Source organism: Ambystoma mexicanum, chromosome 3p (genome assembly GCF_040938575.1).
Source record: "Ambystoma mexicanum isolate Mex_15411 chromosome 3p, UKY_AmexF1_1, whole genome shotgun sequence".
Lineage (NCBI taxonomy): Eukaryota > Metazoa > Chordata > Amphibia > Caudata > Ambystomatidae > Ambystoma > Ambystoma mexicanum.
The window spans coordinates 890,229,036-890,254,101 of NC_090925.1; positions in this window are offsets into that span (position 1 = coordinate 890,229,036).

Sequence of the window (25,066 nt, forward strand, 5' to 3'; positions counted from 1 at the left end):
TACATAGGCAGTTCCGTTTGACAGAGCCCAGGGTTCATCCACTGATGGAGGGAAGGGGAAATGGGAAGGGATTGAAGTCACCCTAGCGGGAGTATATTCCCCCCAACCAAGGGTAAGACACCTTCAATGAGGAAGCCCTCTGCATCACACTGGCTAAGAGCAAGGGGCTACTCATAGTAGGGGGGGTGCCTGAACACATGGGCTGACCCCTCCCTCAGACCCCCAAGCGGACCAGAAGACAGCAAAACGGATATAAAGAGGTGCTGCAAGAAAGAGGAGGCAATTTCCAAAAGACCCTTAACACTGGTGTTTCGCTTGATGTGTGGAGGACCCTCCACCCGAGCGCTAAGGGGTACACGTTCTTCTCGGGCGCCCACTCAACCTTCACCAGAATAGACTACCTGTTAGTAAAGAAAGAACACCGGTAGAATCGAGAACAGCACAATTCGGGTAGTACCCTGGACAGACCATGGCATGGTCACCATGGACCTGGTAGTGGAAGGCATGAACAGGGGAGACTACAGGTGGCACTGTTATGACCACCTCTGGAGAGATAAGATCTTTGCCCAAGAACTCACCAAAGAAATAGAGGAGTATTTCCAGAATAATGACAATGGGGAGGTAGAAGAAACCACTCTCTGGGAGGCAGGAAAAGCAACATGGAGAGGGGCCTTTAGGAGAGAAGGGGTGAGGATGAAGCGTAAGCGCAGACTGCAGGACGAAAAGCTGGGTAAAGAAATTAAGCAACTAGAGAGTAAACTACACTGTAAGGGGGCATACCGAGATAAGAGCTGAGGGAGCTAAAATACAAGATGAAAGAACTGAAAGCGTTGTGAATAGGGGAGACGATACAAAAATTGAAATTCATAAAACAAAAATTCAATAAGAAAGGTGATAAAGAGGACAGGATATTAGCCCACAGATTGAGGGCCCAAAGAATTGAGAGATGGGTGGCCCAAATCCGCGAGGAGGAGGGACAATGTGCATCTAACCCCGGGGGAAAATTGGGAACCGATTTGCCCAATACTATATCAAAGTGAGGGAACTGGAGGGAGGGAAGCAATGTGCGAATGCATAGTGGGATCAGGAATTGCGCGACTCACTCAAGAAGAAATAGATGCTCTAGAGGCCCCCTTCACCCTTGGAGGAGGTAAAACAGCAATAAAAAGGCTGCCCCTGGGAGGTGCCTCAGGAGAGGACGGCTACACTATGGGCTTTTATAAGTCATTTGCAGACACCCTAGCCCCGCATATGACCAAACTTTTCAACTTCATAAGAAACACTGGAAGGCCCTCCCCACCCCCCATCTTTTACAAAAGCACATATAGTGGTCATCCCTAAAAGCGCTAAGGACCCCACCACTTGTAAATCATAACGGGGTCCTGCTTAGTTTAGACTCGGAGAAGGCATTTGACCGGGTCGAGTGGGAATTTCTTTGGGCTACAATGAAGTGAGGGGGGTTTGGGCAAAGGTTTCTCAAGGGGGTGCAGGCGATCTATGAAAAGCCTGTAGCAAGAGTGGTGGTCAATGGGAAAATATCTAGAGAATTTACCCTCACAAAGGGAACCAGACAGGGCTGCCCACTCTCCCCACTTCTCTACGCCCTATCCATAGAGCCTCTGGGGAACAGTAATAAGAAAAGAAACGGAGACAGAGGGAATAAAAATTGGCTACCGGGAATATAAGTTAGGGTTGTTTGCCAATGACATGCTTCTGTATATCGCCAACCCGATGCTTAGTTTAGACTCGGAGAAGGCATTTGACCGGGTCGAGTGGGAATTTCTTTGGGCTACAATGAAGTGAGGGGGGTTTGGGCAAAGGTTTCTCAAGGGGGTGCAGGCGATCTATGAAAAGCCTGTAGCAAGAGTGGTGGTCAATGGGAAAATATCTAGAGAATTTACCCTCACAAAGGGAACCAGACAGGGCTGCCCACTCTCCCCACTTCTCTACGCCCTATCCATAGAGCCTCTGGGGAACAGTAATAAGAAAAGAAACGGGGACAGAGGGAATAAAAATTGGCTACCGGGAATATAAATTAGGGTCGTTTGCCAATGACATGCTTCTGTATATCGCCAACCCGACGTCCTCCTTACCAAGAGCCCTCCAGACAATAAACAAATATGAGTGGCGGGCAGGACTGAAGATCAACATAGAAAAACCTTTCCTCTTCCCTGATAGCACTCCAGGGGACGCAGCTGAAGAGGGTCTGCCAGCCTTGGAATCCTGATCGCCCCAAGAACACTGAAATACCTAGGTATCAACAGAAAAGAAGTAAAAGACCTCTACCAGGCCCACTTGCCCCCACAGGAACTAACCTCGGAACTGAATAGGTGGGAGAAGTTAACAATCTCATGGGTGGGATGCCGTAATGTAATCAAAATGTCTACCCAGGGTCCTTTACTACTACCAAATGCTCCCGATAGAAATCCTGAAAACCCACTTCACTGAACTCAAAGTCAAACTCAACAAGTTTTTGTGGCAGGGGAAAAAACAGAATCGCATACAGCACACTGACGCGAAGTAAGGAGAATGGGGGAGTGGGTCTGCCAGACTTTTACACCTACTATCGAGCAGTGCAAATCAGAGCCCTTACCCCGCATCTGAGAGGTGACAAAGACAAGCAGTGGGTGGACCTGGAGAACTACACACTGAGGCCGATAACTCTAGGAGAATGGATTTGGGCACCGAAATCAGCATTTCCGAACAAAGCAATAAATCACAACATAATGGGGGTCTTGCTGAAACTATGGTGGAACAAAAGAGAGATGAAAGGACACACACACACCGTGGCCTTCGCCAATGAGCCATATATGGGCCCCACCAATCAGATCCAAAATCATCGGTCCCCAACGTTTCCAAAAGTGGTTGCGAGGCGGGCCTAGAAAGGGTCGGTCAGATTCTAAAAGGGAAATCATGCCTCACCCATCAGCAGCTGGAGGAAGGATTGAAGTTCAAACCCAGCCCGCCCTTGCAATATCTTCAATTAAAGGGGGTGGTGGTGTCCCCAGAGTGGAAAGAGAAGTTGCAGAGGGACCTGCTTCCACTGGAGAGAATACTTCAACCAGAGGCCTCATCTCGCAGCTATACCAGGCCCGCCCTCCTGAGCAAAGCATCCGACACTAGCAACTCACTCAGAAAGAGATGGGAGAAGGACATGGGTGTCTCAAGCTATAAAGACATCTAAACAAAGCTCTGCCTAAATGCCCACAAAACCTCCATATCATGCCAATATACTTTACACAGATTGAAACTGCTTTACAAATGGCAATACGACCCTAAGCGCCTCTCCAAGATGTTCAGAGGAGTCAGTCCACCATGCTGGAGAGGATGTGGGGAAGAGGCAAAGCTTTGACACATGTGGTGGTCATGCCTAAAAGCGCAGGAGTATTGGAAGGAAGTTCTGGGGTGGACCAAAAACGTAGAAGGGGTTGCGCGGGGCCTCGAACCCTGGCTGGTCCTGTTTGGGCGGAGAAATCTGGAGACCGATGGGTGAGGCTCCCACACATGCCCCATCACCTACGGCTTGCCACCAGATTAAGCCTAACCATGAGATGGAAAGCAGGAACACTCCCGTTGGAAGGAATGTTGTCTCACAAAGCTATGGAGACCTACAAAATGAAGAACATCACCGGATTGCTCCACGACATAACCCTGGCAAGAGAAATGGAATGGCTGCCCTGCCCCAATATATACAATCCATTTCTTAGGAGGGCCACTACAACACCCTTAGACACAGCCTTGCTCAGTCGAAACTGATTGAAGACTTAACCCATCTGGTGCCAGTGGGGGGAGGGAAGGGGAATTAAGAAGTAACTGTACGAGACTGGATTGGCCCAGACCCAACATTATAAGTGCTAATGATTAGCCGAGTTTGCATGAATTCGATTGTATGATCACTCGCCTTGTTTATTTCAAAATGCCTAATAAAGCCATGTTTAAAAAGAAAACTGTTTCAGCAAATAAAACAATGAATTATGCATTGGTTTCAACGATAACAATAAAATCTAAAATCAGTGTGCGAAGCAGTGTGTCCTGTGTTGCTGTGAGGAGAGGCTGCTATTATTGTTTGTGCCTGGATTACAACAACTCATCTATAAAGTCTTCCTGGAACTCCAGTCCGCTTTCTACTTCTTTGCAAAACTTCTTTTTTTTTTCTACATAAAGACAGCGCATGCGCGGTGTGTGAAGCAGTGTGTCCAGTGCCCGGTGCATAAGCGACTCTGAACTAAGGGTAAACCTCAAACATCTCGCTTGGAGATCGTTCACTCTTCTGTCTTTTGAACTTTGTGGATGGTATCAATCACAATGGAGCAAGTGTATTAAGGAACCGAGTCTCTGAACAACATTCGTTCCTCAACTTAAAACTAACTATGTGGTCCTTTGCTAATATCCTTGTTTGTGGGATGTCTCACTAACACTGTTGACTCCACACATTGCGTACTGAGTTTGCTTATAGAGATCGATCGGGCAAGCTGGTTTTATTGATGTCTGCAACTTTTTGGCATTTGATCCTGTGTCTGCTATTGCGTCTGTAACTGCGGGGCTTGACCCTTGGAGCAGTCCCTTGTCTTTCCCTCTCTTTGCACGTGAACGCTCATTTGTGGGGGTGACTGGGACTGCGGGGCAAGGCCTTTTGACCAGTCTCTAGCTTCTTCTTTTTGCTTGCATCTACTGACTGTTCTCGACCTCTCTACAAAAACCACAGTACTTAGTAGTAACCTAACAAGGCCTATCTAAGTGAGTTGGCGGTTTATGCCTTTTTCGATCTACTCCCTTAAATCAGGGATGCATAACAATCTTAAGATAGCTAGTGCCTCTCTAATTTTGAAGTCAACGCCGGTTAGATCCACACTGGCCAAACCGGCCAATGTTCTGAAGTGCACATTTATTAATCAATCTCTTGCTAACTCTGATAAGAAAATGTGCACAGGCGATATTCGGGACTTCTGTAAACCTGTTAGTACAACAACTATTATTTCTACTGTGGACGGCTTTCCTCAATCGGCTGACAGGTTTTTGCTTGTGGATGAGTTGACTTCGGTTCCATTCAATGCTACAGTTACTGACACACAACTATTGTCAGTGGAAGCCACACCAGCATTGATCTTACCGTTGTTAGGCAGAAACCTGTGCCCTCTGGGACCACGGCAAAAGATTTAGGACTACAGGTGTTTGGCAGTAAACCCACTTGGTAGCAGTCTGTACCACACAGATTCACTTGGTAGCTGTGGCTGAGCAGTCAGACTTCCCTCAAGAAGAGTTAGGCAGTATACAGAGTATTCACAATTGGTCAAAAGGACATAGTAGAACAAGTAAACACTGACCAGAGCTTGGTGTAAAAGAGATATAATTATTTATTTAAAACCACATCTAGAAAAACACACAGGCACTAATAGTAAGCAATTCAAAAACACGGTCACTAAAAGATATACACTCCCTTAGAAGAATATTAGACAAGTCTTAAGTAAAGCCCCACTTATTTTCGGACAGCGGTGAGCGCTAAACGCAGATGGCACTCTTAATAATTCATTTAAAAAGGGAGAGAAAAGCAGAGAATAATATGAAACAGATCCCAACACTTTCGTAAGATCAAAGCAAGAGAGGAAGGCAAATAAAACCGTGAAGTTAGAGTTCAGTAGGCCGGATCCACTTTAAGAGGATCAGAACGAAATGTGTCCAAGGTCACACGGTTGAAGTGCACAAGAGTCTTGCAAAGGTTCAAAAAGAGTTGGACCAAAAGAAAGGGACCAGTTAGAGGGTCAAGGCGGCCAGCCCAGTCCAGAAGGTTAAGGGGTTATTATTACCTTGTAGCAATCTTTAGAAAGGGAGGCCTGGCGGACACGGTACCTTAAAGTGGTGAGAATACTCCAGCGGGGGCAATTGTTCCTGGCAGCGGATGAAAGTCAGTGCTTCGTCCGGGGGAAGAGAGGATCTCGTCGGGGAGGAAGACAGGAGTCCGTTGCACTGCCAGGGAAGAAACCAGCCGCTGAGTTCTCAGGTAAAAGGAACGGTCCTTTTATTTGCGGTCCAGTGGTAAGTGGCTATCCGGTTGCCGGGGTGCTTGGCACGGGCAATTCAACCACAAAACGGTCTGGGGTGCGAAGAGAAGAAGGTAAACTGGTTGTGCCCACCAGTCAGGGGAAGAAGCCTCTCCAGCCGGGAGATCTTCTCTGTCGTCGGGAAGTGGTGACTCGGTTCCGCAGGACTCCACCGGTGGTGTCATCGTGGTAGGTCGGCTCAGCTTCTCCCTCGTCGGATTCTCAGGTCCTGTGGCGCTTCTGAAGTTCCAGTCCACAAAGCCCTGCTTTTATGCAGCACACTTGGGCCAATCACACAAGAGTGCGACTTGAGTTACCAAGGTAACTCAGTCCAGGGTGCCTAAACCCCCACCCACACCCCCTGTGGTACCCAGACAGAGTGGCACCACTTTTGGAGGCTTCTGTGGAGAAGCCTGCCAAAAAGTGGAACAAAGGGCTCGACTTGGGTTGGAGTCACAGAAGATAACACAAACGCCATTTTAGAATCGAGTCCTGGCAAAAAATACCAACCGGCAAATTAATATTAAATAAATAAACCGGCGGTATGTTCGAGGCTATGAGAATTAAATAATTAAAGTTGGTAGCCTCGAACAATGGGAAAATCCCATAGGAATATATTCGCGGTCGAATGTAAAAAGTAGTATCCACTGCCACCAGCCAAAACTCGATCAGGGGGGACCGAGACGTGCCCCCTCGACTAACAGACCCCGGGGCAATCGAATTGCCCCGACCAGTACGTCCACAATATGATGGTTTGTACCGGTTTCTGTTAATAATTTGGGACTAGTAAAGCCAATGGTGACTTTACATGCCCTGGGAGACAGTAGTCAGTCCCAGGGTATGGCGTCTATGGTGGGGTGTCACTATGACACCCCTGTGTTACTGCACAGAGGGTGCTGTGTAACACACATAGTAAAAACACATGAGACCCTATGGAGTAAAGGACCCCATAGCCCATAAAACACATTAACAGTCAAAGGAACACCATAAATCATGTCCAAGAGTGGGAGAAAAAGAGTCTCACTCTTGGCAGGAGAAAAAAACAAACTCCAGAAATCCAGCAAAGCTGCTGGGGGACTCACTAGGTTAGGAAATTCAGCCTAAAGAGAGAATTCTCCCTAACAACCGTTGTCTACTGAAATGTTTGAATCGTTACCGCTGCCTAATGTACCATTACAATCTACCTTGCCTGGTAACAACTTGCAGGAGGAGCTTTTGCCTTCACTTGGACGCATGGCAGCAGAGCATTCCATACAACAAATTGATAATAGTATAAACACTGTTGGACACATCTCATTTATTGCGTCATCTTCCTTGGTATGCTCTGAGTCCAACAGTCTATATTAGCCCCTAGCATGTTTGATAATTGTTCAGTCTTTTCACTCATCTCGATCCAGGTCTGCCATTACCAGTCCAGTTTCACAGAGAAATAGTGAAGAGACCACATCTTGTACTTTACGTACAGTACAACCCCAATCTGTCTTGCTCGAAACAGCATTGAATGCAATGAACATGACCATGGTTACATTGACCAAACTGTTTGAAACACTGGAACGCAAACTAACTGAACAAGCAAAACAGATTGATCGACTGGTAGTATGGATGTGTGAACTTGTGAATGGTAGGAATAATGGTATGGCAATGAGGGACGTGAATTTTGGTTTTGTTCCAACATTTTCAGCTAATATCCCAGTCCAAGCAAACCCATCCCGAATTTCCATCCCCCTTTCATCGACTGTACCTGAAATCGCCCAGATCATTGGCTTGGGAGATCAAGTTGAGTGTGAGGCGAGTCAGCAGAACATTGCTGGTTGTGTGAATGAACCGCCTATCAAAGTCCCCACTCTTCCTGCATGCCCATTGATTAGCGAGGTGGAGTCTGCTTGTGACACAGGCGCTGAACCTGCTAGTGTTACCATTGTCTCTGAACATGATTCGATTGTAAGTGAAGACCATGTGGCACAAAGGGTCTCATATGGTCTTTTCAATTCCAAAACCTCTAAGAGAAACTGTCCAGCGGCCCCACAAATGCTAAAAAATAAAAAAATCAGAAGGGCTGGTCACGGCGAATTAACACTAATATTAAACAACTAATTAAAAGTTTAATATCCAAAAACAGCTTGATACCTGTAGGTCATGTGGCCACATCAGCCATGCTGTTAGGGGAAAAAGCAAGTTGTCATCGGACCAGACAACAAGGCCTCTGAGGTGGAGGATTACCCACCCCCCCACGGCCCCCCCATGACCTTGTGGCTTCTATTATCTGTGATAAAGCAGCTGAGAAACAAAACGCCACTTTAGAAATCATTACACCTGAATCAAATTCGCTGACCAAGAGTAAAAAACAAGTCACTTTTATAGACAATGCCCATGATCAGAGCACATTTTCTGCTTGGGATGACCTTCGAGAACAAGTTGAGAGATCGATTAAACAATATGTCACCCTAAAGCAATCTACCTCTGACAATGTCATATTGCCAGTGTCAACGATGAATGCCAATGTGGATTGTAAGGTCGACAACATGCCACACAGGGGCAGCTTCTATGGGGATGGTCAAAATTCAGGCTGCTGTTGGTCCTAACAAATTTGATGATGATCTCAGGTTGTACAACTTTGAAGTCGAAAAAATGGTTCCCCAAAAATGAGATGCTTTTTCCAATGTGGAGTCACAAAAGACCAATTCCTGTGCATTTACATCACATATTAACTTAAGTGACAAACCTGCTTCCAATCCATCTGAGGCTGCGCTCAACCACCAGCCCAACCTTAGGTTACAAAGCTCAGTCAGTCTGCAGTTAGACGATCAGATTGCTAAGGCCATAGAGCTTTATGTAAACCAGAACTTTGCTACCAGGCCACTATTGCCGAAAGTGGGACCTTTAGATTGTGGTAATAAAGGGCTGGTGATGCCGTGTAACCTTGCCATAGCAGACAGGGTAGGAGGGCACGATTGCTCTGTTGAAGGGCGAGTTAGCTCACATGGTAGGGAGGAAAAGGTGGCTCGCCCCAAACAGTAAAAAACAAGTTTCATCATCTCATTCTTAAATGCCGCCCAGGTCCTTATCCATCATATGTTATGAATAGGACTAGCATTTTGGGAATATGTAAAGATGTTAGCTCTTTACAGGAGATCACCTCCTGTGACTTTGAGCAAATTTAATTCATCAGTGATGAGGACTCCTCCATAGTAAGACTATGGTTGCACTCTAACTTAGTTAGAAATGCTCTTTGGCAAGCACGTATGGAGTTATTTGCCCCTGGGTTTGTGCTGGCACGTGACCCCGTTATGATGGACAATAATGGTGAGCAAAGACTCGGGGAAATTCACAAATTCTGTGACACCTGCTCTCTCAGAAGTACCTGCACAATATGGGGAAAGAAATAATATTGATCATGGCTCGCACACTGACTTTTGTGACAGAATGTTTAAGCCCAATTTATAACCGTCGGTCAACCATGATCATTACTATATTTCTCTTATCAGTTGGAACACCTGTGGGTTCTCTCACTTATTGGGTCAAAGTGCTGCTTTCCTTGCAACCATGACATCATAGTTCTGCAAGAAACTTGGTTACTTCAACAACCGACTTGGGAAGACCACACTATCATGTTACACGTTGCCAAATCATCTGGTCATGGCCGTCCTTCCTCTGGACTTCTAGTTGCCCTAAAAAATCATATAAACTGGCAACTTTCTTTTTGGGCTACTCCCAGTTTATATTTAATTATGGTGAAACTATCCTTTCCAGGGAGTGTGGTAGCCATTGTCAATATGTATCGGAACCCTGGGGGGATAACTGATGTTGAATTTTTCGTTGATTTGGAGAACTTGATGCATATCATTGCTGAGGCAAGAGAAATAAATGTTGTTTTGATTGTTGTTTTGAATTTGCAGTTGTTACCTGCAAATAATCCTAGGTTTAATCTGACGTGTTTTAGATGGAAGCCATTGATGAATGATAGAGGATTAATAATGCGTAATGGGGCTTTGCCCGGGGACATCCCACTCTAAGGTCACATGATGTAGAGGCACTAGCGAGTCTACCGTCGATTATGCCTTTGTTGATTCTGGTACATTTGAGGCAGCCGTCAGCTTTAAGGTCATTACTCAGATCCATAGTGACCATGAAATGTTGAATCTAAGCTGGCAGCCGAACAATCAGGTGGTCGAGTCTGTTTCCTCAACCTTTAAACAGACCATGTTGGTTAACAATGCGAGAACACGTTTTACATGGAACTCACATGCCCTAATCTCTTTTAATCATAATGTTGAGAATGCTTACCGTGACGGCACTGCTGCAACGAATGACTACACCTCCTATCTGCATTTATATCAGACTCAGGTTCACTCAACTCGTTGGTCCATCACAAGCCCACTCACTAATTTGACGATGAGGTCCAGCATAAAAAATCTTTACTACGCAAGCAGAAACAGATTGTTCTTGTTTCTAATTCTTTGAACAAGCGTGAATTGATTAGATCTTTACAATGCCGCTATAAGAATTGGCTTTGTTCCCATCAAATGGTCATGATGCAATCTGATGGGGAGGCCATGTTGCATAGTATTTCTCAAAAGAATACTTCTCAAATATGGTCTCTCATCAACATTGCTAATAATGCTGCTCAAAAGCTGTTACAGCTAAATGGGGTGAATGAGAGAGAGTGGGTGTTGGTTTTTTGACTAATCTTTACATGAGATCACCACCCAACCAAGATGGTCAGATCTATGAGGTGCCAAAATTTGAGGGCTTATTGATTTCTGAGGAGGACATTTTGTTTTTCATTAATAAACTTAACAACTCGCGGGCGCCGGGTCCCGATGGGCTGTGTAACTTGATGTTCAAACAGAATAGTGTAATATAGTGTGCCTGAGCTTTATTTGCTGCAATCTCCATCACCACTGCATAGAAATGACTTAATTTGCTTGAGGTTGAACTTGTGGCCCACAAGACAGGTTTTTGCGCGACGAAAAATTATTAAGAGCACAGCTAACTATTGTCGCTTCTGTGAGCGACAAGATCACGAAGAAACGCCAAGCCATCTCCTGACTGAATGTGATGCACTGATTGATCAGCGGTTTACACATTTCAAATATCTGATGGAGCTTTTTGGGCTTCTTACTCCTGAACTCTATGGAAGTTAATACATCCTGGAATTTACACGCAGACTAGACAAAGGGCAATTGTGTTTCCTCGTGGTCTGAAACTTCAGGAGAGTAATGAGACCACTGTTAGTGAGATTATTCTTACCCAAACACAAGAATGAAGAACAGTGCAGTGGATGTGAGTATCATAGGGCCAAGAATGCAGATGTCTGTCCAAGAATCGATTAAACTTCATTAATAGTCATTATAAGTTGATCTGAAAATCAGTCTTGTTAATTTTGGGTTTTGTGACAAGATGTTTTGTTTATTTGGAATTTGTTTTTTGTGTATGAAAGTGTAGCGTGTTTTTAAAAAAAGTTATTTTTCTTAATTCTTTTCTCAACTTTTAATTGTATAATGAATTCAATCACTGTATTTTATTATGTTTTTCTTTTAATGATATTGTAAAGTTGATGTATATCAGCTATGTCAATAAAAAAATAAAAATATATATTTTAATACATTCATTAAAAGAATTTGATTCCATCCTAAAATGTATGAATCTTGAACAATTTCATTTAAGCCTAAAATCAATTTTAAGACGTTCTAAAAAAAAGAAGTGTTTGATTCCGTTAATACATACATATCACTAACACATTCACTGGTTCACTACGCACCTATTGTTCATACAGGTTAAGATGTCTCAAGAGACCCACTGTGGCAAGTGCCACAGACGTTGGATAACCCAGGAGTAATCTACTCCATACACCCATAGAGTGGGTCACATAACAGATTTCTAAAATAAATACTTTGCTGCATTAAAAGAGCTGGCCATTCTAAAATAACATGTTTTAAAGTTTCAACAATGTTAAAATCCTTACAAAATCTACAATGTGCATTTTCACGTGTGATCGATTTTCAATGTAAAAGTGTTTAATTGGTTTTAACAATATCAATCCTAAAACGCATACATTGGTAACTGGAGAGGCTATCTGGAAAAATATGGAGTTAAGAGGCCATTGTACCCAGTTGCCTATGTTCATGACTAAGATACATAATCGACGAGTATGAATGCATGGGTTTGATTGTGGTTATCCAATCTTGCCTATAAAATGTTAATTTGACCCGTGAAGGATTTTCAATTAGGTCAGCTGTGTTACGACCAATGTTGGATAGCCACAATTCACAAAAGCCTACAAACCTGTTTACGAAAGCTCACAGCAAGCCATACCTGCTTTAGAGAAAATCTCAAATCGAGAGCCTGCAGGTGGTAGTAACATTTTCCTATTCAAGGATAAAGATAGACATTTCATCCTTGCAACCAAAAATTTGAAGCCCAGCTCATACCTTATCACTGCTATCAGTACACAATTCAGTAAATTGAGCACTTTATGCCAAATTAAAGATTAACATGTGTCTAAAGCCTCACTGCAACCATAGACAATTTTGGGGACAACTTTACCTTCACAAAATGTAATGAGTGGTCACCTAGAGAATCTACCATACTCGAGGTTCAGCCTCGACATTTGACACGCTAAAAGGACCGATTTTTGTTTTAAGGAATCCTTTGCTATTTTCTTAGGCCAAATGGGAAATCCCAGATATTTGAGACCATCGATTTTTTTCTAAACTGTTCCCATTCTGGACATATCGACAAGTCTGTTTTTTTTCCTTTGATTCCCTGCACAAAATTGCAATATCTTTGTTTTTCTTGGGTTGACTTTCGAGCCATTTTTCCATGCGAAATTCACAAAGATATGCAAAAGTCTTTGTAGACCTACAGCAGCAGAGTCTAACAAAAGAAAGTCATCTGCGTATTCCAAATATGTCAATCAAATGTCGGCTCGCTTTGGAGGAGCAAAACATACTTTGGCCAAGTATTCATCAATGTACCCCTGTCCAACCCAGATGAAGTGGAAATGTATTTTGTTAGTCTGCCCTGGGCATCCTGCCTTACTCGAATATTAGAATTCGAATGCAATTTAATAAGGGTAAGTAGGCCAGGGGGCAGTCCCCATTTATCTAACTTTGTCCATAGCCGTTCTCTATTTACCAGATCGAATGCCATAGTCAGATCAACTGAAGCTTTAATAGATTTGTATTTGTTCCCTTTTCATCATCTCATTAAAACGTTTTAGAATGAATCCGTTAAGTGAGGTTCACATGTGCTTTCTAAAAACCCGTCTGAAATGTTTGGGGTCAACCCACACTTTATGCCCAGGCAGTAAGGTGGATCAAAATTGTGGATGGAAAAATCTTGCTATCTGCATCATTCTCACAGAACAACGCCCTCCGGGCAGCTATGCATCTGGGCAAACAAGCCAACATCTCTGAAGCCAGGAGATCCGCTCACTTGTTCCCAGTCAGAGAGGGAATCAAATTCAAGACTCTTATCACCTACCGTTTTTATCTAGCCACGCATCGACATACCTCACCCAGAAACCTAAAAGACAAGCCCCCATGAGCGCTCAGCGATCCGCCTACAAACACTGTCAGACTATACCAAGATTTAACCACAAAAGGGCAGGAGGCCCCAGTTTCCCAGTCTGCACATTTTGCCTCTTTACCAACCTCCCTCCTCACTTGCGGGTTGAATCTTCCTACTCGCATTTCAGAAAGAAACTTAAAACGCACCTCTTCAGCTAACTATTTCTCACTATGCTCCTGACCTCTGTATGTAACCAGCGCATAGATGCCTACAGGCTTTGCACGCTGCTATAAATGTAAACATTAAATTACTGCAATTGCGTGGTAAATTAGGGGGTCTGTACGTAATCCCTTTTTTAAAATGGGCGCTATATAGGAAGTTCCATGACTTTCGGAAACACTCTGAAATTTTAAATATCGTTAAAACCGTGTTAAAATTGTGGCCCGCTACTCAGGAAAGGATTTAAATAAACTACTGGCAAATCAATTTGGGCCTGGCACACATAAAGAGCTAGCCTTCTTGATGATTTCCAAGATCTGTTACCTGGGAGTGCGATATATAGAAGTAACATATGAGCCATCTCTCATAGCACCTGAATAACCTGGCATAGTGATGACATTTGATTGTGAATAAAGTTTTGTTAAATGTGCAACCCAACTATTCTCCAATATTGGAATTGCTTAAATATCCGTCTGCTGTTCGCTCAGTGAATTGGCCACTGCCCACAAATTCACAACACTTTTTTTAGTTGATATACTTAACATTGTTTCTGCATCCCTCTGCAGTGCTATTCTACAATCATTCTTTGCCCAATTACGATACGTCTGCTTGAGGCTTTTTATTTGTATAACTACGGTCGCCTGATCATTTGATTCCAGTTTTAACTGTCGTATATCATGTCTTAATTTCATCTTTTTTTCCCTTACTTCAGGATCAAATGTATGCCTATTACAATGTTTATGGTTACCTGAACCAACATGAGATATCTACTAACCTATTCAAAAAATACTCTATAAATAAAAGAAAATGGTCAATACTAAATGTGTCAGTTTTCCATTCATATGTGGTATCCACCAATGTGTCTCTTAAAAAAACATTCACCGGAGAGGCGCGCCTTGACTGAAGGTTAATGGAGTCGTGAGACCCTCGAGCTCCATGGCCTGCCAAGGAACGTGCAGCTTTGTGGCATCCTAGATGCTCAGCCGTCAAAGCAGCAGGTTTCTGTTAGCCTGCAGGAACGACCTGGTGAAGCTTCACGACAACTGTCCTGTAGATACAGCCCAAATCGGGGTGCATTGCCAGAGCCGAGTGAGGCCCAACGACCCAAGATGGAGATGTCCTCCTAGCAGCCTGCAACGGCCATAGTCTCATATCCTCTGAGTGGCCGAGACTGCTGCAGATATCGCAGCAGTATGCCCTAGCCAGGCAGAGGATCGAGCAAGCAGAGCCCCCATGTTATTATAGGACTCCCAGCAGGGTTGATTCTCACTTCTTAGTGATCCCCGTCAGGCTCTGAGATCCTGGGGTAAGTGGTGGCACTCACTGGTGCCTTGTGGCAGCAGACGTGCTTGTTGCGCTGTGAGCGCGGCCCCGTCCTTGGGTTACCTGCTGTGGCGGATCACCTCTCAACCCAGTCAGTGTCAGTGGGTCCCACAGAGGCTTTGCAACAGGGACAACGCAGCCTCCTGGGAGCAGAGGTGAGCGGGGGCGATGGTGGATTCCGGCTTCTGCTGCTAAGTCTGTACGCCACCGAGCACCGTTACATCGGGGGACCTGCTGAGCTTAAAGCGCGAATGGAAGCGCTGCTCTGCGCATTGGTCCGACTTGGGTTAGATCCCGCAAGGATAGGTCAGACAGCAGATGGCAACACATTATAGGGTATGGGTCTGCAAGTCTCTTTGGTGCCAAGCTGGTTTCCCTTCATCAGCTGGTGATGCGAATCAGTGGCTCTGGTATGGGAGCGGGCTGTGGTAATACTGCACCCTCACTCTGTCCTGGCATCTCTTATGTGTCCCATTGGTAGAGCTTTTCAGAGGCGAGAGCCCAATTATAGTGCATTCTAATAGCTGAGCACATGCATAGGGTGTGCCTGCCATCGCGCTCCACCCCTTCTCTGTGTGGTGGAACATTCATTGCTGGACTGGGAGCACCTCTTAGGGGATAAGGTCACTCTACTTTTGAGTGGTTCCTGCATTGCAGGGCAGCTCCTTTGCTGTTCCTCGTATTAGACTAACGATTTTTCTCGGAGTATCCTTCCTCCTAAGCAGCAGGTTGTACTCTCTTGGTCTATACGATGTTTGTGGCAGAATAGTTTAATATGAAGACCAGTAAATCTTAAGGTAAGCCTACGACATCCAATAAGGATTTGTTGCAACCATCCAAATCAGCCTCCTCCGAGTTAGTGGGCATGGATTTGAGCTCTGCACTGGATTATGATTCACAACCAGCTACTAAGGGGGATATCACACTCCTGCTTCAATCAATCCAAAAAGAAAGGACATCCACCCTTCAAGAGCTGAAAGGCCCTTTCCAGGAACTGACTCCTAACGTTCAGCAGGCGGAACATCGGCTGGGTAACCTGGCGACTGCTTTCTACGACAAGGCTAATTCTTATGATCAGCTTGAACAGAGAGTGGCAGCGTTAGAGATGCATTAAGCGGTCACAGATGAGCGGCTGGAAGATGCGAGAACTGCTCCAGAAGAAATAACGTCTGGATTTGCAGACTCCACCATGAGGTTTTAGATCCTTCAACTGCTGAAAGGCTTTGAGCGGAATGCCCCTCAAAAGGACTGGTCTAAAGTGCACACTAGGAAGAGTAAGCACAAGAATCATAAACATCTTTCTATGGACAGACGTGCGAGGAATGGGGACTCAGAGGGGCACACATGAATGTAATGTTATTTTTAATGTTGGTTTGCAGGATAGTTTTGACTGGTGGTGCTTTCACTGCTGTTGCTGTTTTTGCTTTGATTTGATCCTGCGACCACGTAGTTACTTGAAGCTTTTGATTTTAGGATTATATAGGCATGGCAAAAGGAGTATCTGATTGAGTTTTTTGGTGACTGGATGCTTGCCCCACACGTGATGGATTATTTTGTTACCTTTTTTTCTCAGAATGTGCATAGCGCTAGTGTTTTCTTTCCATGGCTGAATATCTTGCTGGTTGGCCCTGTTCATTTAATGGGGGTGGAAGGTACTGGGATTGTCTTTTATTCTCTGCATTGTTTGGCTGTTGACTTGGGGGTGACGTGAGGTCAGGACTGCAGGGCTAATGAGTTGGGAAATATATGTTTGAATGGGAGACCTAAAAGTGAATATGTTGATTGTGCAAGGGCTTGATTTCCAAAGAAAACGAAAGAGTGTGTTGGCTAAGCTGATTGAGTTGAAAGCCGATGTTGTCGTACTGCAGGAGAAGCACTTAGTATGGGCTGATTGGGCCAGACTTTGCTCCAAATGGTTCCCATGTCAATATTTTGCATCACCCTCAACTAAGAGGGCGGGCATTGCTATTCTGTTCGCCCAGTCTCTTAACTTCACCATGGTAAAGATTGCCCTCTTCACATTAGTCTTGGTGATGCCAGTCCCACCCTATTTTCTATTTATGGTCCAGACCAATACCAGGATGTATTCTATGCCCAAACGCTCCCACATATTGCCCATTTCGAGGTGGATGAATTCATACTGGGTGGGGATTTTAATGTGGTACTAAATGGGTGGGATGGACAGGTCCACCTCGGCAGCAGGGTCTAATGTAAACAGGTCTGAATCCCTTAGGTAAGCAATGGTAGATTTGCAATTGGTGGATATTTGGAGGCTGCAACCCTCCCCTGGCCCACCCCGGAGAGGATTATACCTACTCCTCCCATGTGCACCATTGTCACACCCGACTCGTTTTCTAGTCCCAAAAGTGGCTGACACCACCACCATAGGCTTAGCAGTGGTTTCGGATCACACTCCAATTATGCTTCAGGTTGATGCACTTGGGGGTCAGGAAAACTGCATTGTGGAAAATGAATGACTCCTTACTTACTGATGTAGCTTACAGCCCTGCCATTTCAGAGCAGATCGCTTTATATTTCCAGGAAAACCTCACAGGTGATGTGCCAATTACAATGGTCTGGGATTCTCTTAAGCCCGCGTTGCAAGGCAAGCTAATTAGTTTGGCCTCTGCACGGAAGCAGATTCCTCAAAGAGTGGAATCTGAGAATCAAGTGTTGGAATACGATCTATAATATAAGAGGGGAGTACAAGAAGGGTCTAAAGGCAGCTTCAACTAGCCAGATCTGAACTTAAAGTGCTCTGGGCATCTGATGTCTCCCATAAGTTACTCCAAACTAAACCATTCTACTTCAGCACTTCCAATAAAACCTCCCGCATCCTGGTTTATAATTTGAGGGCCCAGAAAGCTCAAAATACTATCAGTGAACTACAGGACATTAATGGGCAGCTGAGGGATAATGAGGCCTCTAAAATGCTCATTCTGGTGAAATGTTATACATCATTATTTAGTGCTGCTAGTTGGAATATTGCTGCCAAAAAAGATTTTATTAGGGAGGCAAATTTATCCTCAATCTTTGCTGAGGACCGACAGAGACTTGATGGCCCGATCATGGTTGAAGAAGTAACTATAGTTATTTTCTCTCTCCCTAATAATAAGGCTCCTGGGCCTGATGGCTTTTTGGCTCTACTTTACAAAAAATAAGTGCTGATCTCTTGCCCCTGTGAGAAACCTGAAGGTATTCTCACTCCTACTCCCCTTGGATCCTCTTGAAGCAACGAGCTGGGGGTAGATCTCTCTCCGCAGCAGGGGCCTCCCTCTGGAACAGCCTTCCTGCCTCCCTGAAACTTGAGGAGAACCATCTCCGGTTCCGGAAGCACCTCAAAACCTTCCTCTTCGCTTCTGCCTTCTCTCTCCCTCTCCCCTGCTAAACCTGCTTAACTCCCCACTGAATTTCTGCACTAAACCTGCATCTGGGCCACTCTCAGCGACCTCGGTCAGGGCCCAGCCACTCTCCACCTGCACTGCCTCCCTGGCTCCCCCTGCACTGTGGGACTGTCACTGTATCCCTACAGCCCCCCTCCCAGCACTTGCTCTGCACTTACCTCGCACTTGCCACCAGCTGGCCCTTTTATTTATTATTTATTATTTTTTTTACGCTACTTACCTTGTACTGCACTTTCCCCCCCCCCACCTCCCCCCCCAGCACTTTCTCCTTTTCCCCTTACCTCTGCACTTGCGCGATCTGAATGACACCTGGCCTAGTAGGATCGTTTGTCTGTCTTCCCCTTGTTTCCCTCCCTCCCTGCCTCGTCGCGCCTTGAAACACTTGTGTATAGGCGCGTTACAAATACCATATCATATGCAGGTGGCCAGGGAAAGTCCATTGCTATTGGATCCTGACCCTGGCGGTGGACCTGCAAGGGAGGATCACCTGGGCGGATGACCATTGGGGATTAGCAGTGAGGTACCTTTAGGCAACACATAGCCTCCCCCTTATCCTCATGACAACTGACCAGACCTTTATGGGTCATTATATGAGTGTCCCACTTCATTCTCCCTTTGCGATGCATAACAGTACTGAGACGAGGAAGAAGCAAGCAGGAGCTAGGAGGATTACCTCCCTTGCCCATTCAAGTACTGGGACAAAGAAGATACCTGGAGGTCAGGCATGTCCCACTGATTTGCTTAATTATGGTCCGGCAAGACAGGTAATGCAAACCCATAACTTGCACCTGCAGCCTGTTAGCCCAACAGAGGTATATAAAAGGTTGAGCTGCCGGAACAGAAGGAGGCAAAAGAAGGAAGTGTAAGCCGAGGCGCCATTATGCCGAACGAGACACTGGGAGACCAGCTGGATGGTGAAATCAGATCGGAGATCCCACAGAGGGGAAGGTGGGCAGCAGGCACTGCCGTAAAACGGAGGTAAAGCTACGCATGGGAACCGGCAAGTGCTAAGCGGAGCACCCAGCTATTTGGCTTTCCCTTGGAATGGGGAGGACGGAGAAAACGAGCAGCTGAGTCCGGGTTAGTGCCGGGGACACAATGAATACAGTGTGTATATATACAGTAATGGTCAAGGAAACAAGTAAAGACAAGGTATTTCTGTTGAATATTGAACTGAACGAAACAAGTTAAAGTAACTTATCGAAATGAATGTAACAAACCAAGTTACTTTTTTCACGTACATTTTTATTGCCATTTTCAAAAAACAAACATTTATATTTACCACCCTCCCTCAGTCACACCTACCCCTTTCCCCAACTCTCTTTTGTCCCATCTTAGATCCAGTGTTGACCCTCTGTTTCACTTCCCTTTGCCTTCGCTCTTCCTCCTCCCTTGTTTCCCAATGTTACCACCCCTTACAAAGCGCCTCTCATCCTATCTATCTTCTTCCCCTGAGGAGCTTCTGATCGCAAATCATTCAAACTACATGTCCTGCTGATATTATGCCAGTCCCAAAAGACTGATTGTCCTCGGGCACCTGGCTCCTCTGTAATCCCTCTGGAGAAACCTCAGTACCAAGTCCTAGTCTGCTAGAAACCCCTGATAGTCCCCTTGTATCATGTAAGTCACCCACTCAAACGTTACAAAATTCCAAACCTTTCCCAGCCATGCTTATTCTTTGGGTGGCTTTGATCCACTACCAGAGCTCCTGCCATCATAAGTAAAACTTGCTTTGGGTTTTCGAAGATGATCACTCCAGAACTCCTACTAGACCCAAGATAGAGAGGCCTGTGTTTCCCTTTACCTTTACCCCCAAAGACTTGTTCACAGCCTCTTGAACCTGGGACCAAAAGGGATGGACCAACGGGCAATCCCACCAAATGTGATTGCATTTGGCGTCTGCCCCACACTCCTGCCAAGATGTGCTAGGTACCTTGTCGAAAAACCTATGAAGTTTCGTAGGCGTGAGGTGCCACCGGACCATCATCTTGACCCATATCTCTTCAATCCTTATCAATCTTGCAAGTCTGGGTATGTTAATCCACAATTGTGCCCAATGTACCATGTCAATCGGTTGACCCACCGAGTCTTCCCATCTCACCATATATCGCCTCGGCCATAGTTCCTCCCCCTCTTTAATATATCCATATATTGCCCCTACCAGATGTCTATCCCCTGCATTTGAGGTAAGGCATTTCTCTAAAGGTGTTTGGGCTCTCGTGGCAGCCTTCTTATTTTTGAGGTTTAGTAGCCAGTGTCTTAGTTGTGTATAACGGAAACCTCCCCCCTCATCCACTCCAAAATCAATTTTACATTGAGGGAAGGATTTGATCTTGTTCCCATCGTACATATCACGTAGTCTATGGCATCCACCTATCTGCCATTTACTAAAGTCTGACCCACCCCGCCCCCAGGGAGAATTGGGGATTACAAAATAATGGAGGGTAAGGTGATAGAAAGGTGGTGTAAGGAACCCATGGTGGCAACAGTAAAGACAAACAGAAGTGATCACAGTTCAACGGTGCTAAACTGTGAATGCAGGGTGGGAAAACGCCTAACCTAAATCTAAGATGGGAGCAAGCTTCGACCATCAAATGAAAAATAAGTGTGGGATAAAGCTCTCAATAAAGAAAAGTGTTCACAAAATAATAAGTCAGGATGTGATTGCCAGGGGTCTCTCTTCCCCCTGTTTTGAGCACGGGATAAGATGGATCTCCGGAGCACAGCTCACACTGGAGCATTCCCAGCATGAGTCGATAGTTCTGTATCAGCTATCGGGTTCTTCGATGGCTGTCTCTTTTCAATAAAAGTCTCTAGCCTTCGATGGCCTGATGCATTCAACAAAGAAACACAAAGTTTGGTTCCACAGAAGCGTGGATAAGGGAGCCATGAGATAAGTCGTGGTCCTGACTGTCTCCTGCTGATCTTGTATAATCCTGAGGCACAAAAGCGAATGGACCGAAGCATTTTAGATAGAAACAGCTCCACAGATGGGTGAATAAGTCTAGCGTCAGACGGTCGTGATTCTGGGAGGATCCGAGCTGGGGGCTCTTGAGGATGACTGAGATCTGCGGCTGAACTCCGAGGCGCGCCACTCAAAATGGCATCCGCCTCATAACAAAGAAGAATGAAGCCGGACGACAAGAGACGCAGCAAAGACGCTGCTGCTGGGCAACTGAACTTATGACCGGAGGCAAAAGTACATAAATTATTCAGCACCAGACCCCTTGGAGTGCTATAAACGTAAGCAGCGCACTGCGAGGGTTGCACCTCTGCCGCGAGAAGCGAAGTTCGGGGAACAAACCCCTTTCCCATACAGAGTGGGTACCGAACCAGATTGTCTGCAGGTGGATGGGAAAAAAAGCACTTGACAGTTAAAAACCAGGCAGTAGTAAGTGTAAAAAGTGAAGAGAAAAGTGGCGGCCCCGGTGGGCACAATATGGGCTGAGGGAACCCCATGCTCGCCCGGATGCAAGATCCTAAGTACTGATTAGTGAATGTGCCGCTGGGGGACCGCAACGGGAAGCTGCCCAGCGCTGACGGAGTCTGTATGAGAGCCCCGCTCAGCAAGCTCAGAGGTAAGCCTGCAGATAAGGACGTGGCTGCCTAGACATAGACGTGTGAGCGATGGAATTCTGTCAATGAGGATCAGATGACACGAAACGGTCCGTGTCCACCGTGCTGAAGCGGGGATCAGACATGTTTGGCCTGCCACAGGACAATAGCAGCTAGGAAGAGGAGCTGAAGACTTAGCCGGCAGCCGAGCAGGATCTGATCAGCACGAGACCTATGCAGCAGGAAGGCGTGGAGACCGGAGCACCGCGAGGCGGGTGACAGCCCTGCAGTAACACACAGGGCCAGGACTGCAAAGTGCACCTGGGCATTGTTGGGCATCAGGGAGGAACGCACATGAAATGCACCTTCTATGGCACACCGTGATGGAGGCACACAGCCGCACCCTAGCACGATAAGACAGCAGGATGCTGATGACTCCAGGCCAAAGGGCACCGCAAGACTCAGCCAAGCCATAAGAGTAGTGGTTGCGGATCTGGTCGACAGGAGCCACTGGGAAGCTAGCGGGTGACAGAGTCCGGCCTCGGATGACCCTGAGAGAGGCAGGTACTGGGGGTCAGAGACCCAGTCAGACGAGCGGCCGGATTGGCAGCTGTGTGTGAAAAGTGACCGGGAGAAGACAGATCAGCTAACCCACGCCCATTGGCAGGCTGGTCTCTATGTATGATAACGTGACCAGTGCTGCATGAGTGCGCGGCACGATCAGAGTGAAGCCAAAAATGAACATCGGGGGCAGAACACACACACCACAAGTGAGAAATAGCGTCCTTGTGGTGTAAAGTCCAGAAAAGGATTCACAACCGCTGGGCAGGCGCCTACGTGATGGACCTGTCCCCACCATGATAAGGAGTACACGAGAGTATGGGGGCAATGGCATAGCCCTCCATTGGACACCATATGTCACTGCGAGCAGTCAAGAGATGTAATGGTGCACCGTAGGCGAATGGACAGGTGCTATGTGGAAAACCATATGTAGGGGTACCATAGAGTTGGACAACATCTCCAAACTGGTGCTCAAGGGAGGCCGTGAAGGCGAATAGCAACCCAGGCACTGGGAACGGTGGCTGAGAAACAAGAAACAGTGGTGAGAGTGCAGTAGCAGCAGACGACTAGAAAGCGGTCACACGGCCACGGACAGGCACAGGCCACACCAAGCGGCCGAGGCGCAGAGACAGTGCCTCGACAACAGAGTACATACTGAGCAACACAGCGGAGCTGGCTGACGCAGTGCTACAGTCGGGACGCAGGGCTCCCCTGGAAGTAGAAATGGCGTCTAAGGTGGGCAAAAGCAAAGGCAAACTGCCAACAATGAAAGATTTTGCCAAACTGATTCAAGCTACGGAAGTTGTAAAACCCAAGAAACAAGACACGCAGGTAGAAGTGACGCCGACACGAAACGATCTTGGATGCCATAGCAGAGTTGAAGACGTCATGGGAATGTAAGACAGACACAGCAATCACAGAACTGAGGACCTCACTGGAACAAAAAATGGATGCCGTCAGTGTGGATGTCAACCTGCTACGGCAAGATGGTAGATCACTCGCGGAGCGCACGGGAGGCTGGAAAAGATGTGAAGGCCAACACAGGGACCTGCACCGCGAATGCCAATGAGGTCACCATACTACGAGTGTGCAACCTGGAAAGCAGGGTAGAGGCGGCGGAAGGGTGGGTGCGCCGGAATAATATATGCATCGTGGGGTTCCCGGAGGGTGAAGAAGGTTCGGACCCGACAAATTATGTTGAGAACATGCTGCTGCAAGAGATTGATGGGGGTGGGCAATCACCCAGGGATTCAATGTGGAAAGGGTGCATAGGGCCTTGGCCAGAAGACCATCACCAGGAGCCCCTCCCCGGCCGCTCATCGCCAGGATATTGAATTCTAAAGATAGGGAGAAGATACTGGAGCACTTCCGCAAGGGAGGAACCATAAATAGAGGATCTGCGACCATCATGGCGTACACAGACTACACCTTTTTGGTACAGAGACAGCGGCTGAGCTATGTGTCAGTTAAAAGGAGGCTACCCGAGGCCTGATATAAATACATGCTGCTGTACCCTGCAAAATTGAAAGTGATGCAGAACAACAGGGCGTATTTCTTCGAATCCACGGAAGAAGCGACAGCTTGGTTGAATGCACGGAACTGCCCGGCAGGAGCAGACAGAGAGCAGATCGGATAAGTGAGCCTGGGTCCCCTGAGACGTATACAGCTAAGGTGGGGACCCATGGACTAGAAAATAAAATGTAATATGGGACGCTTAAAGTGAAATGCGCACAGAAGAGCTTAAGATGTAAAACTGTGCCAGAAACTTTGAAGTTAATGCGGGAGACACAGACGGAACACGCTATCACCCCGAGTAGTTAGACTAGTTGGGATACAAGTAGAGCGGTATCCCCCTGCTGCGCTCTGAGTATTGGTGGAATCCGAGAAAGGGACTAGATGTGGGGTAGCCTGAGATCCAAGGAAGGAGCTAGGTAACAGTTTGGGATGGGTAGGGCGGAGGGAGGAGGGGAAGTAGGTGCGTTTAAAGGGAGGGAGTTTGAGGAATTACAAGGGTGCAAGCCTGCAGACACAAACCACGAAGTAAGAGGAGGGGGGCGGGGGCGGAGATGGGAGGAGTAGGGAACGGATAGGATGGGAGACCTGAAGATAGTGACCTGGAATGTGAGGGGGTTAAATAACTACATTAAACGGAACAAGGTTATGATGTACGTAAAAAGGCAGAAAATAGATATTGCACTGCTACAGGAAACTCATCTGACCAAGGGAAAACAGGAGGTGGTAACCAAAAAATGGAAAGGGACAACCCTGGGGGCAACATACTCGGCGTATGATAGGGGAGTCATAACATGGATAGCGCCACACGTCCCGTTTAAGCTACTACAATCCACCATAGATAGAGATGGGAGAATGGTACTAATAAGAGGGATGGTGGAAAATAAAGAGGTGAGCATCATTAACGTTTATGCCCCAAACCAAGACACTACAGCCTATTTT